Source organism: Eptesicus fuscus, chromosome 2 (genome assembly GCF_027574615.1).
Source record: "Eptesicus fuscus isolate TK198812 chromosome 2, DD_ASM_mEF_20220401, whole genome shotgun sequence".
Classification (NCBI taxonomy): Eukaryota; Metazoa; Chordata; class Mammalia; order Chiroptera; family Vespertilionidae; genus Eptesicus; species Eptesicus fuscus.
In genome coordinates this window covers 56,450,063-56,464,939 of record NC_072474.1, presented here as the reverse complement: position 1 = coordinate 56,464,939, position 14,877 = coordinate 56,450,063, and positions in this window count along the sequence as shown.

Sequence of the window (14,877 nt, the reverse complement as noted above, 5' to 3'; positions counted from 1 at the left end):
AAAGAATGAATATGTTAGTAAGATAGATAGTTCCTTAAAAATTGAGATTACTGTATAATATTGGTGTTTTATTAATCTCTTATTAAGGAAACTCCTTGTCAAAGTTAATTATATGCATCCTAATTTCCAAATCTATGTATTTTGCTTTTGCATCATTTTTCTTTAGATACAAAATGTTTTTTAGAAAATAATAAAGATATCATTTGAATGGATGCAACTAAATTAATTGGTGATATTTTTATTTTCACCAAGTAAAAATGTTTTTCCTGGTTTGAGGGACTATTGTTTTCTTATCAAAGTAGGTGCCATCCATGTTCACAGTGTGATCAAGTTATTAAAGTACCTATCTGGTTTTCATTGACTCTATGGCATATAAAATTTAGAGAAAACCTGGAAATATTCACAGGGATTTTTAATAGTAAAATGCCTTTATCTTTTTAGTAATAAGCACATAAGTATTCAACAAGTAATCCCCAAATAGGAGAATAAACAGATATCTAATATTAGGTTGTTCCTAAATTCTTATTAATGAGAATCTTATAATTTAAACAATTGACTAATTTTACTATGATCTACTTCTTGTGTAACAAAATATATCTTAATAAATTAATACTTATATAGGAAACATGTATGATTTTATTTTATTACTCTTAAGCATTATTGAACATATTAATGTTAATCTACCATGAATTGATATCTCCAAAGCCTTGTCAACCTACCATAAATATGATTACATTAAAAAAGTGATATTTTCATAAACTTAGATGCAATATTGATTAAATAAGCACTGAAATAAGAATAAACAAATGTTTATTTTTTCTTGAGATATTTAATGGCAATAACATTTTCTAAATGGTAGAAAAATGAATCTAATGCATATATATTATTTATAAGTCTGCATAGTTAAATGTAAATAATGACATTATCTCAAATATTAAAACCATTTCAAATGGCTTAATCAAAAAGAAAAAAATAAATGTTTCTTATCTCAACTAACTGGAAAGCTAGGCCTTAGCCAATGATGTCATTGAAGACCTTTGTTTCTTTCCTAGCTCTGCTGTTCTGTTCCCTCTGTTATCCCAATTCTGGTAACCTTCTTGGTAGCAAGATGACTGCCTGTGAAAGGGTTTTGTTTTTCTTTTCACACCTAATGGGAATGAAGGAGAGAAAAGAGCATCTCCAAAATAAACTGTACATGCTTATATTCAAGTTTATTGAGCCAAATCATCACATGACCATTTCTGGAGTAATATGAGCTTCTAGGAAAATAACAAACTGATTGGCTTCAATTTATCAATATACTTTCCTCCTTGACCTTGCAGAACTGGAGACAGGGTGGAAACAGATATTTCAGTGTGCTTGCAATAAAATATTTAGAACACAGCATCTATATTATGTTGATTTAATAACAAAGTAACACTGAGAACTGTCAAACGAGGCTTTTTACTAAAAGTTTGTAATCCCTATTATAACCGTAACGCTTCAGTAGTTGTACATTTTCATGACTAAAGGTGAAAGTACAAGCATATATGTGCTCCCCTTCCTTTAAAAGCATTAACCTCTAGAACATTCTTTAGTAAATATCTTGCACACTAATCTCTCTTCACTGTCTGCTCCTGAGAAACACATTCTGCAAAGGCTGTTGTATAAAATTTTGAACAGCATATAATTATAGAAGAGGAAGGAAAATAATTTGTATAATTCATTATTGAGACAATAAATTAAATCACATATATCTTATAATTTTTCTGTGATGTTTTTATAGTAACCTATTCCACAAAAATACAATCACCTGGATTTTTACTTAATTTTACTTAATTTTTACTTACTTAATTTTTACTTCACTTAATTTTTACTTACTTATTGTGATCAACTCCCCAAATTTAAACTATTTTTCATTCCCATTTCTAAAACTGCTTTATTTACTCTAACAATATCAACATTGCATATGCATTGCAGGTAAAATTATTTATGAACTTAATAGGCAAATAATGGTATTTACCTTTATTATCTTTGTAATATGTTTTGATAGATATTACCAAAAAGTATCACATCTTATTTTCAAAGTTCTCTTTGTCATTTATGTTGCCATTTTTTCTTCTATGAAGCTCTGGTAATCCATAAAGAGAAGAATGTTAATGCTTATGCTCAAGACATTATCTCATTCAAAGTCCTACAAACATTGTCCATGTGATTCAATAGAGTCCCCAACTAGCTTATTCTGGGAGCATGGCTTGTGACATTCAAAACATTTTGGTTATTTATAGAACATACCTCATTTCAATATTAATTGATAGTTCATTTAACAAAACATAAGATTCATTTTAATAAAAATTATCAGATATATGGGCACTTCCTCAACCTGATAAAGGAAGGCTAAGGACTATCTATAGCCTTTCTTTCTTTCACAATCTTAATTGGAAAAGAGTGAATGGTTTTCTTGCTAAGTTTAAGAATAAAGAAAGAATGATTTCTACTCAACATTGTATTTGCACTATGTAGTACAATAAACAAGAAAAAGAAATATAGCACATCAATTTTGGAAAAGAAGAAATAAACTCTTTTTATTTGAAAATGTCATGATCATCTTTATAGAGAGTTATATAGACTCTACCAAAAACTATTACAAGTAATAATTGCATTTAGCAAGTTTGCAAGATACATGATTAATATACAAACACAATTATAGCAAGTTTCTATATGCTAACAAAAAGTCAAAAGTTAAAAATGAAAAACAATACTTTTTAAAATACCGTGATAATTTAAAAATAATTAAGGATGAATATGACAAATATTCTGAACATCCTATGTACTAAAATCGATAAAATATTGCTGAAGGAATTAAATAAAGAAGATTTAACTACATGGAGAAATAGGTGGCATTAATATATCAATGTTAAACAATCAATTTTACTTATATTGACTTAATAGATTTAGGGTAATCCTAGTTAAAATCCCAGTAGACCTTTTGTAGATCCAGACAAGGTGAATCATTACAAGGCAGCAGTAATCAAGACAGGGGACACTGTGGTAAAGACGGCAAACAGATCAATGGAACAATAGTGAATTAACAAATGGACCTATATAGGTGGCTAAGTTATTTTTAACCAAGTGCAAAGATGATTCTTTGGGTAAAATTTGCCCTTTCAGTAAATATAAATTTTGTTATCTTATAAATTATCTCTCTCTCTCTCTCTCTATCTATCATCATCTACATACAAACAGATTTTGATCATATACATATCTTAACTCAAACTGGATCATAAACCTATGTGTAAAACTGAAGACATAAAATTTCAAGAAAAATATATAGGAGAAAAATCTTTATGACCTTGGACTAGACAATTTTTAGACACCAAAAGTGTCATTTATAAAATAAAGAAGTGATAAATAAATTGCATCATAATTAAACTCTTAGAAAGACACAGAGAGAAATTTTCTTCAAGTTCAAATCACATACTTGATAACCCATAAGCCATAAAACATGTGCAAAAAATTTGAAGAGACACTTAATGAAAGGTAAATGGATTGCAAATAAGCATCTAAAACATGTTCAACACTATTACTCATTAGGAAAATTTCATTGAAATCTACAGTGAGATACCATTATACACCTAGTAGAATGACGCTATATCAAGACTCCCCCAGTGCTAGTGGAAAGGTAAAATGGTATGCTGTTTTGCAAAAAGCTTGGAGTTTTCTAAAATTTAAATATAGGTCCCAGTCATTCTCCAAGATGTTAAGTCTGATCAAATAATTGAATCGATACCTCCTCCTCTGGGAACTGACCTTTAGACCACTTCACAATGGACATTCCCTTTCACTTAGACCACATTCCACTTCCTAAGACCGTTATCCTTCCCCTCTGGACCTTCCCAGGATCTGGACCTGCCCAGAGAGTTCTCCATCCAGAAAATCCCTCCTATAGTGCTTTAAAACCTCTGACTCCCTGTCCTGGGTTTCAGCACCAAATGTTAGGGTCACAGAAGGAGGAACACATGAAATTAAAAAGGGTAAAGAATCATGAATTTATTAGGTCATCTGGAAAACCCAATGGGCTGGTGCCATTTGGGGGCATTTGGTGCCAAAACCTAGGAGGGTTCCAAGGGGAAGGAGAGCCATCACCCAGGCTTCGGTCACCCTGAGTTTGCTACTCAGGGAGAAGTAGGCAGTAGCAGCTGGACCTGGGCTTACCTCCGAATCCTACCCTGGTGACATGGTTGCCAGCCTCTATTAGGCCTCCTTCCCTTGTGGGCCTCCCCAAGCCAGCCAAGGAGGATGCCATTTCTGAAACCTCTTCTTCCCATTGCTGACCTGCACTCAACACCGGCTCATTTCTTCTCCAGTAAGTAACAATTGGATCATCCTTCTGGATTTCTGATCCGATCATCTCAGACAAAAGTCCTAGGGCTAGGCCACAAATCCTCTCCAGTCTGGCCTGGGCAACGGGACCAGGTGCCACAGTCCCCACCACAGGGGACGCTCACCACACTGATTAAACTGTCTTCCTCAATCTGGAGCCTGACTAGACTAGACGGTGGGGACACCCTCCCTCTAGTCTTGCTTCCTGGGTCTCCCCTTGTTGCTTACCTCCTCTTTCTAATTTACACCACAGGGAATTTTTTCCATTCCCCCCGCCCCCCTGCCAAGAAAACAACAACAACACTCCACTGTAATCTTAACACACTTGGCCTTTCCAAGGAGGTCATCCCTCACTAACCCCCCTGCTGGCCTGGTCCTAGGCAGCCATCTTGTGAGGGCATGAAGGTCAATTTGCATATTACTTCTTTATTATATAGGATTACTATAAGATAAAGAAATTAATCCAAATAAATAAAGAATAAACCATTAATTATCTCTGTTAAATAGCACCATGAAACAGTTGGAAAAAAATTAGGCAATATTGATTGACGGGATTTAAACCACTTAACAAATAGCATACCATTTCAGAGCATCACGTATATCTAGTGCTAATATATACTACTGTGTGCTGCTACCTGAGTGAATTGTTAGTGTATTTTAAGTATGTATGAAGTTTAAGGTTACCTACTGAGTTCATCAATGTATTTTATTAGAAACCTTTATTTCATCCACCTAAATGATGTTCTGAGTATACATTAAACAACTCTAGAAAACTACTCAGTAAATACTTGTTGAATAAGTACTGCTTGAAGTCTTTAAAATAACTTTAAAATGTATAATTAATTTTAAATTGTGATACTTTAATCCCTTAAGAATTAACAGTTTTACATTGGCTATTTAAAAGCTGCAACTTAGGTTACCTATAATATTTATTTCTTGTCTTAAAATATGATTTCTCATTCTCCCATTGAGAGCTTGCCTTGTAATTTTCCCTTGAGTATGAATAGTGTTTAGTGATGGTATCTTGATGACCTCCCTGGGTATCCTATTAGATTGCTTCATTGACCTCATGACTAAGAATGTCTTCATCTTATCTAGCTTAAGCATTCTCTCTTCATGTTTTGGGCCATTACTTCTTGTCTTACCATCTTTAACTATCTTGAGTAATTCATCCCCTCAGGAATTTTAGCTACCCATAAATATAAAAAGAAAAGGGCATATCTCATTGCCTGACAGTTTGTGAAAATTGAGACAACTCTATTCTAGAAAAAGCAGCACTGGAGGGCATGCAGAGAGCTCACTGGTGAAGGGGAAAAAGCCCTGGTTTGCTGACTTGAGGGAAGGTCACTACATTTTATATGCATAGATTCCCAAAGCCATTGTTCATTTACCGAACCGGTAATGTTTTAGTTTATGGCATTAACTCTTATTTTATTTATTGTCTCTTTGCACTGTATCCATCTATACTGCTACTTTTCTTTAAATAACGATAAGAAAGCAATGAAGATAGTATGAGGGATGTCACACAAAGAATTTCTATCTTCCTTTTTGGCCAACTCTCTCTTGATTGTATTTTCTATTTGTCAAAGGATTCCTTTTGTTTTGTATATAGATCTTAATAAATTTAAGAGTCCTTAGTATTTAAAACAAATTATCAATTAGAAAATATTTTGCTTGCAAAGTTTTGTGATTCCCTCAAAAATTTCAATGGACTCCAAACACTTTTGAGAAGTTTCCAAATATAAAAGCTTAAAAATATATTATGTGCACTAAAAGCAATATGCATGTATTTCCTAATATAAAATATTTTCCCTGGAAGAGTAGATTTTAAAGTATCTAAACTCCCTTGCTCATTAAATTTCACATGATACAAATCAATCCAAATTGATAATATCAGATAATGCAGTCCCCTGGCATTTAAGACTCACTTTCTAACCACCCAGCCCAGGTCCAAAAACTTTACGAGTACCTTTCTCAAATTTCTTCTTTTTGAGACTCTGGTAAGGACATCAAATCTGTATCTGTCCTTCATGCAGTTAGTCTAATAAACTTAGCTCTGCTTACTTAACAGGTTTTTGTTGTTGTTGTTAAGTGATCTTTTAAGATGTTGACAGGACACATTTGTATACCACAAAACTCATCTAGTAACCACTCTGATTTTTAGAAACCAAACCAATGTATAATATTTTATGCTATTTGTTATCAGGATGGCTAGAGGATAATGCATTTTTCATTGGTGCCAAATTTTTTTCATGCCCATGATTTAATTTTTGTGTCATGTTATAGGTTGAATTGTGTCCCCCGACAAGATTTGTTTAAGTCCTAATGATTGGTACTTGCAAATGTGACCTTATTTGAAAATAAGACTTTGTAGATATATGTAAACAAGTTGAAATGATATTATATTGGAAAAGAATGGCCTCTTATCTAAGAACTGACATCCTTATCAGAAAAAGAAATTCTGCCTTGAGACTGCAGTATCAACTCCTGCCCAAATTTCCAGTCTGTCTACCTGTTCTAGAGATTTCAAACTTGCCAACTCCTAAAACAATTGCTTAAAACAAATCTCCTCATAGATATATGGATGGATGGATGATGGATAGATAGATAGATAGATAGATAGATAGATAGATAGATAGATGATAAATAAATGATGATAAATATATAGATAGATGATAGATAGATAGATAGATAGATAGATAGATAGATAGATGATAGATAGATAGATAGATAGATAGATAGATGAAAGATGACAGATAGATGATATGTAGACATAGACATAGAGACAGACAGATAGATATAGATATAGGTATAGGTATAGGTATAGATATAGATATAGACATATAGACAGATAGAATGATATACCTTCCATTCGTTCTGCCTCTCTGGGGAACCCAGATTAATACATGTTTTGGTACTGGGGAGTGGTGTGCTGCTGTAACAAATACCTAAAAATGTGGAAGTGGCTTTGGAATTGGGTAATAAGTAGAGGCTGGAAGACTTTGAGGTACATAAAAGAAAAAAAAATCTAGATTGCCTTGGAAGGATTGTTCGAAAAAAATATATACATTAAAGCTGATTCCGGTGAAGACTCAGAAAGAAGTGAGGAGAGCTATAGAGAAAGCTTCTATCATCTTAATATATCACTATGAACAAAATGGTGCTGAAAATATGAGAAGTGAGGTCTCAGATGGAAACAAAAAGTATGTTATCAGATACTAGAGAAAAGGTTATTCTTGTTATAAAGCAGCAGAAATTGGCTAAACTGTCTTCTACTGCTGAGTGGGAAGTAGAACTTGTAAGCAATTTAACTGAGATTTCCAAGGAAAGGGTGGAAGGTGCAACCTGGTGTCTTCCTGATGCTCTCTGGGAGCTTCTGGGGGGAAACAACCCGCCAGCACCGTGATTGGGACTTCCAGCCTCCAAAACTGTGAGAGAATACATTGCTGTGTGTCTTTGGTGCTAATTTTTCAAAGAAGCCCTAGAACACCAATGCATGACCTATATCGTAAGTTTGGAGATAGTCTCATTGGAAATCCTAGATCTTAAAGGAAGAGTTAAAGGAGAGAGACAGTGTAGAGTAGGGCAATATGACATGATTTATGAAAGAAAAGATAATAAATTGGACTTTATTAAAATGAAAACTTCTGTTATGAAAAATGAACTATCAAGAAGTAAAAACACAAGACACATAATTAAAATACTTGTTAAACACAAATTTGATAAAGAACTTGTGTTCAAAATGTACAAAGGATGCTTAAAACACACAAAAAAATGGAAAATAAACATGTGAATTAAAAAAATGGGCAAAGGTCCTAATAGACACATCACCAAAGAAGATTTGCAGGTGGCAAATAAGTATCTGAAATGGTGCTCAACAGCTATGTTATTAGGCAATTACAAATCAAACAACAAGAAACCAAAACACATATACTAGAATGGCTATTTTTTTTTTAAGTTTAAAAACTAGCAATGCCAAATGTTTGTGAGGATGTGGCACCATAGAGAACTCTCATTAGTAGCTGCTGAGAATGCAAAATGCTTCAGCCATGTTAGGAGACAATTTGCAGTTTCTTACAAAGGTAAGCATAGTCTTACTATGTAATCCAACATTGTGCTCCTAGATATTTCCCCAAATGAGCTGAAAACTTATAACCACACACAAAAAGAAAACCCTGTGCATGAATATTTAAGGCAACTTTATTTATAATTGCTCCAAACTGCAAGCAATCAAGTTTTCCTTCAACAGGTAATGGAGAAACAAATTGTGGTACACCTTTCCAATGCACCATCAGTCAGTAATAAAAAGAAATGTGCCTCAAGCCACAAAAAGATATGGAGGACGTCGGGGAACCACAAATGCCAATTGCTGAGGGAAGGAAGCCAGCCTGAAAAGGCTACGACTTCATTTTTCAAACCATATGACATCCTGAAAAAAGGCAAAACTATGGAGAGAGTAAAAAGATGAGTTTTTGCCAGAGGTTTTAGGGGCTCAGGGTGGAATGAATAGATGAAACACAGCGGTTTTCAGGGCAGTGAAAATATTCTGTTCGATACTATAATCTATAATGGTGGGCACATTACATTATGCACTTGTCAAAATCCATGGAACTTGACAACTCAGAATAAGCCTAAACAAATATTATGAATTTGAGTTAACAAGCATGAATAAATATTGGTTCATTAATTGTAACAAATGTACCATACTAATGTGAAATATTAATAACAAGGGAAACTGCAGGGGAGGAGGGCATATGGAAACTACATGCTCATTTTTTCTATAAATCTAAAATTGTGCTAAATTATATTTATTAAGTAAAATAAATTTTCCAAGTGATCACAAAAAAAAATGACATACTTGAAGTAACTCTATTTCTGTTCCTTCCTTTTATAATAATTATTTGTTTTAAATTTCCAACTTAAAACACACACAAATCTCAGTCTAGAGATAGGAGTGAGAGAGAATTATGTGACTGTCTCCTTAGAGAAATCCATGTAGAATAAGTCAAAAATAAAGTTGTGCTAGTTTAAAATATATACGTACACACAAATATATTTATGGCATACATATAAAAATACAATGCATACACATGTATACATGTATCAAGATGTATATATATATATATATATGTGTGTGTGTATATATATACATATATATATATGTATGTGTGTGTGTGTATATATATATATATATATATATATATATATATCCACATATATACACTGATTGGCCAGATTATTATGATCTCTAAACGCATAATAATCTGGCCACTCAGTGTATTTGTATCTCAAAGGGGTACCAAAAGTATTCTAGACTTTTGCTGGAGATCAACCACCTATTTGCCCTGAGCTTTCTATCAGCCAGTGCAAAGGGGGAAAACTGATCAGGTGCACGATTTATAGTATCTTTGATACCAAATGAATGAGGTACTTAAGAGAAGTACACTGAGTGGCCAGATTATTTTGTGTTCAGAGATCATAATAAGCTGGCCACTCAGTATATATATGAAACAACAGTAAATGCAAAACTTGTTTTAATTGGAATTTACCTCAAAAATGATTTTTGTTTTTTTGTGTGAATGAGTTATCATGGAAAATGTTTAGAATCACTGGTACTAATAAAAGGCTGGCCAACTTTTAGTAGGCTTCCTTTTATTTTTATTGAGGTTTATTTGACATATATTACATTAGTTTCAGGTGCACAGCACAGTGGCTCACCATTTAAATACCTTACAAAATGCTCACCATGTTCAGTCTAGTAAGCATCTGTCACCATACAAAGTTATTACACTATAATTGACTGAAGTTCCTATGCTGTACATTACATGCCCATGAAGTATTTATTTTATTACTGGAAGTTTGTTCCTCTTGTTTTTAAACCCTCTACAGACAACACAGTCCCTTCCTTTTGTAGTCCATATCCCATTGCTTTAGTTAAATCTCTAAAATAGCTTCAAACACTAAGTAAATAAAACAAAATAAAATAGCTTCAAATTGTTCTTAGACTGACCAAATAAATAATGAATAAATAAGGGTTCGATTTCATCATTTTAAAATAATCTGGAGACAGTACAGGAATTTTAACTAAGATTTTTCTGACTGACCTAGCTTTCCAGTTTTATTAACTGATTAGCTAGTAGCTAGAACTGATTGATAGATTTAGCAATGCAAACTTCATCACTAGAGACAGTTCTCTGGGAATGCGTGACTATGTAAATAGAGTACTTGATTAAGTTGCTGAGCTCCAGGGAGCAGGCTGGACTCTGGTTATGTAAATATAACAGATGGCTAAGCAAATGCTGGGCTGTACCAAGACTAGGTTTATTGCAGTAATCTATGTTTATATTGAAGATTTAAGAGGCAGGCTAGCCAACTTTTTTAATCCAAACCAGGTATTGACCATTTTGTTCTGTCATGAAAATTATCTTATAATGGGTTGGAATTTGTTCAAGTTAACTTTCTCTGCAGGAAACTACACTATTAACTGTCCATAATGGTTTTGTTGTGTTTTGTGTGTTTTAAAAAGTTATATTTTCTAAAAAGTGGTGTGAAAAAATGGCTCAGATCCAATGAATTTGATGAGGGTTGTGCCACTTAGCAGATGAAAGAATTGGTAAAGATCTTCCATTAAGAAAGCAATGGGGGAGAAACCAAGATGGCGGCATGGGTAAACACCTAAACTGCTGCCTCGCACAACAATTTCAAAACTACAACTAAAAGACAAAATGAAAATCATCCAGAACCACAGGAAAGCTGGCTGAGTGGAAATTCTACATCTAGAAGGAAAGAGGAAAGCACACGGAGAATCAGAGGAGCTACAAAAGGCTGAGGTATGGAGACAGGCATGCGTGGGCAGCTGAGTGCCTGGCTGGCTTTCTCTAGTGGGAAGGAGACAAAAGCTCCCGACTGCGCTGAACCCCAGTTCTGACTGCACTGAATCCCAGCTCTGGGCGAGACTCTGGGGACCCAAGCTTATACGGGGGGAATCTGAACTGTCAGGCGGAAACTCAGGGGAGCCGCGAAAGGCAGAGGCCTGGAGGCACGCAAGTGAGTGCACCAAGAGAGGACTGACTGCGGAATGCAGCTGGCTTTCTCTAGCGGGTGGCAAACAGAAGCTCCCCCACTACACTGAACTCCAGTTCCGGGCGAGAATCTGGGAATCCAGATTCATTGGGGGAGAAACTGGACTGTCTGGCAGCGGGTGAAACTCGAGGGCGGCTTACTCTTAGAGGTGCTTGCAGTGATTACTGAGGGACACTGAGACCCAGGGGCATCATAGGGCAGGGCTGACAGGAAGCCAAGACTGTCTTCTCATCCCTGAGACTCTGCCCCATCCAAGCTGAGCACAGAGGCTTTTGCAATTTTGCAAGTCTTGTCTCATAAGGCTGTCTCCATCACAGAAGTTCTCCCATTGTAGACACAGCTGATCCTCACAGCCAATTGGCCTGGAGGTCAATTATTCCCAGTGATACCAACAACAATCAAGACTTAACTACAACAAGGCTGTACACACAGTCTACAAAGGGATGCACCAAGTGTGTCCACTTCAGGTAACAGGGGAGGCCGAGCCACTGGGCCATATAGGACACTTAGCACACAAAGCTACCCTACCAACTCAGGGAAGCAGCAAAAATGTGGAGACAAAGAAAAAGATCACAAACGAAAGAAATGGAGGAAAACAAATGACTGAATATAGAGTTCAAAACCACAGTTATAAGGTTTTTCAAGAATTTCCTAGAAAAGGCTGATAAATTTAACAAGAACCTCGAGGATATAAAAAAGGACCAACTAGAAATTAAACATACACTGACTGAAATAAAAAATATTATACAGAGACCCAACAGCAGACTAGAGGAACACAAGAATCAAGTCAAAGATTTGAAATACAAAGAAGCAAAAAAACACTCAACCGGAAAAGCAAAAAGAAAAAAGAATCCAAAAATTTGAAGATAGTGTAAGAAACCTCTGGGACAACTTCAAGCGTACGAACATCAGAATAATGGGGGTGCCAGAAGAAGAGAGAGAGCAAGATACTGAAAACCTATTTGAAGAAATAATGACTGAAAACTTCCCCCACCTAGTGAAAAAAATAGACTTACAAGTCGAGGAAGTGCACAGAACCCCAAACAAAAGGAATCCAAAGAAGACTATACCAAGACACATCATAATTAAAATGCCAAGAGCAAAAGACAAAGAGAGAATATTAAAAGCAGCAAGAGAAAAACAGTTAATTACCTACAAGGGAGCACCCATAGGATTGTCAGCTGATTTCTCAACAGAAACTATGCAGGCCAGACAGGAGTGGCAAGAAATATTCAAAGTGATGAATAGCAAGAGCCTACAACCAAGATTACTTTACCCAGCAAAGCTATCATTCAGAATTGAAGGTCAGATAAAGAGCTTCACAGATAAGAAAAAGCTAAAGGAGTTCATCAACACCAAACCAGTATTATATGAAATGCTGAAAGGTATTCTTTAAAAAGAGGAAGAAGAAGAAAAAGGTAAAGATAAAAATTATGAACAACAAATACATATCTATCAACAAGTGAATCTAAAAATCAAGTGAATTAAAAATCTGATGAACAGAATAAACTGGTGAATATAATAGAATCAGGGGCATAGAAAGGGAGTGGACTTAAAATTCTCAGGGGTAAGGGGTGTGGGGGGTGCGGGAGGAGACTGGACAAAAATCATACACCTATGGATGAGGACAGTGGGGGAGGGGTAAGGGCATGGGGTGGGGTGGATGGGAACTGGTTGGAGTGGAGCTATGGGGGGAAAAAAGAGGAACAATTGTAATAATCAGAACAACAAAGATTTATTAAATTAAAAAAAAAGAAAGCAATGAATGAATGAATACTCTTTGAAGTTCAAAAGTTATGTGTTAAGAACAACACCATGCATTGGCTACTAATCCCACAGGAGGATGCCAGACACTTCTGCCCACTGCCTTGGTATTGGGGTTTCTAAGGAAAATACCATGTGGCCAAGCACTCAATGGATCAACTCTTTCCTCACACATGGAGCTGATCTTGCTCTGTCTCGTCCATATGTGAGCTAAGTGTTTTCCATGTGAATATCTGTAAACCTACTTTTGCCCACCCTGCATATCTAAATTAAGCACTTACTATGGGCAGGCAATGATCTCTCATTACTTGATGCCTATGATCTAATGCAGTAGCCTGCAAATTTACCCCATAAGAAGGTGTGTCAACTGACCTTGTTAAAAGCAGCGATTGTTAAATTCTCTCCTGGAATTTCAATTCAACTTGTTAAAAAATACTCAGGAAAACCATATTTCATTAACACTTCAAGTGTGGATAGAAACTGTGATGGCGGACTTCTAAGTAACTTAAAGCAAAACCAAAGCATAATTACTTTAACTAGAGGAACTGCATTGACAATAAATTGTCTGAGGAAAGCTAGTTAAAAGCAGACAGTTGTTGCTTTTTAAGATGTTCTCTTTTTACAGTATTTATAAATAATTACACTGCTCATTTTTAAGTAATCTATTTATTTTGAGAGTCACAAACGATGTCATTCTTCTTCTAACCTACTAGAGAGACTCCTGCTGAAACTTCTCAGTTAAAAGATTGCCACCTGGTGCTAGTATTTAAGAACATAACCAAGGCCTAGAATGCTACCCAAGACTACGCTTGGAGGGTATAGGACCTAGGCCTCCTCATTTAAAATTTCAATTCCCACCAAATAACATTGTTTATCACCTTGGCTAGATAAAAAAGGATCTATCTAAAAGTCATCAAGGACCATATGTGGGAGGGGGTGAGCTCCAACAGGGTTGCTTTTGTAGTGGTGGTCGTGGCAGTACAGTTGAAGTTACAGATGTACACCTATATTCAGCACAACTTGTTTTAAATGCTAGCTGTCCGGTCATGCAAAAGATTATCATTGCTTTCATTGAGAAACCGATAAATAATGATTATTATCCCACATAGAAAACTTGACTTTGCTAACATTTTTTTCTTTCAGTTAAGAAAAAACACACCAACTAATAATATCTTTAATGATTGTCTAGTTGCCAGACAGATCTGTAAGGGACATTTAACATTTATATGAAGGAAATAACCTAGAGCGATAGATCATGTCTACTCTTATACTTCATGGTCAGCAGCTGAGACAGCCATCTAGAAATAATTATTTTAACAGATGAGAGTCTGCCTTATATGTAGACTTATAACCCAGGCTCATTAAAACTAGAACCTCTAGTGCTCTATTATGAGGTTTAACATTATATTTTAAAGTATGCTTGATTTCTTTAGGAAAAATGTCTTAAGCAAGTTATTTCTTTAATCTACTGTACCATTTCTCAGTGATTGAAAAGAAACAAATGTTTTTCTTCTGTGTGAAATAATGCATCAGTAAAACTTTATGCTTTACATGTTTATTAATTGGTAGAGGAACCTCCAAATTCCTTAATTGACATAGTTATAAAGAAGAGTAAAATGCATTATAATACAATATTCAAAATTTTACTTACTGTTAAGCAGATTAACA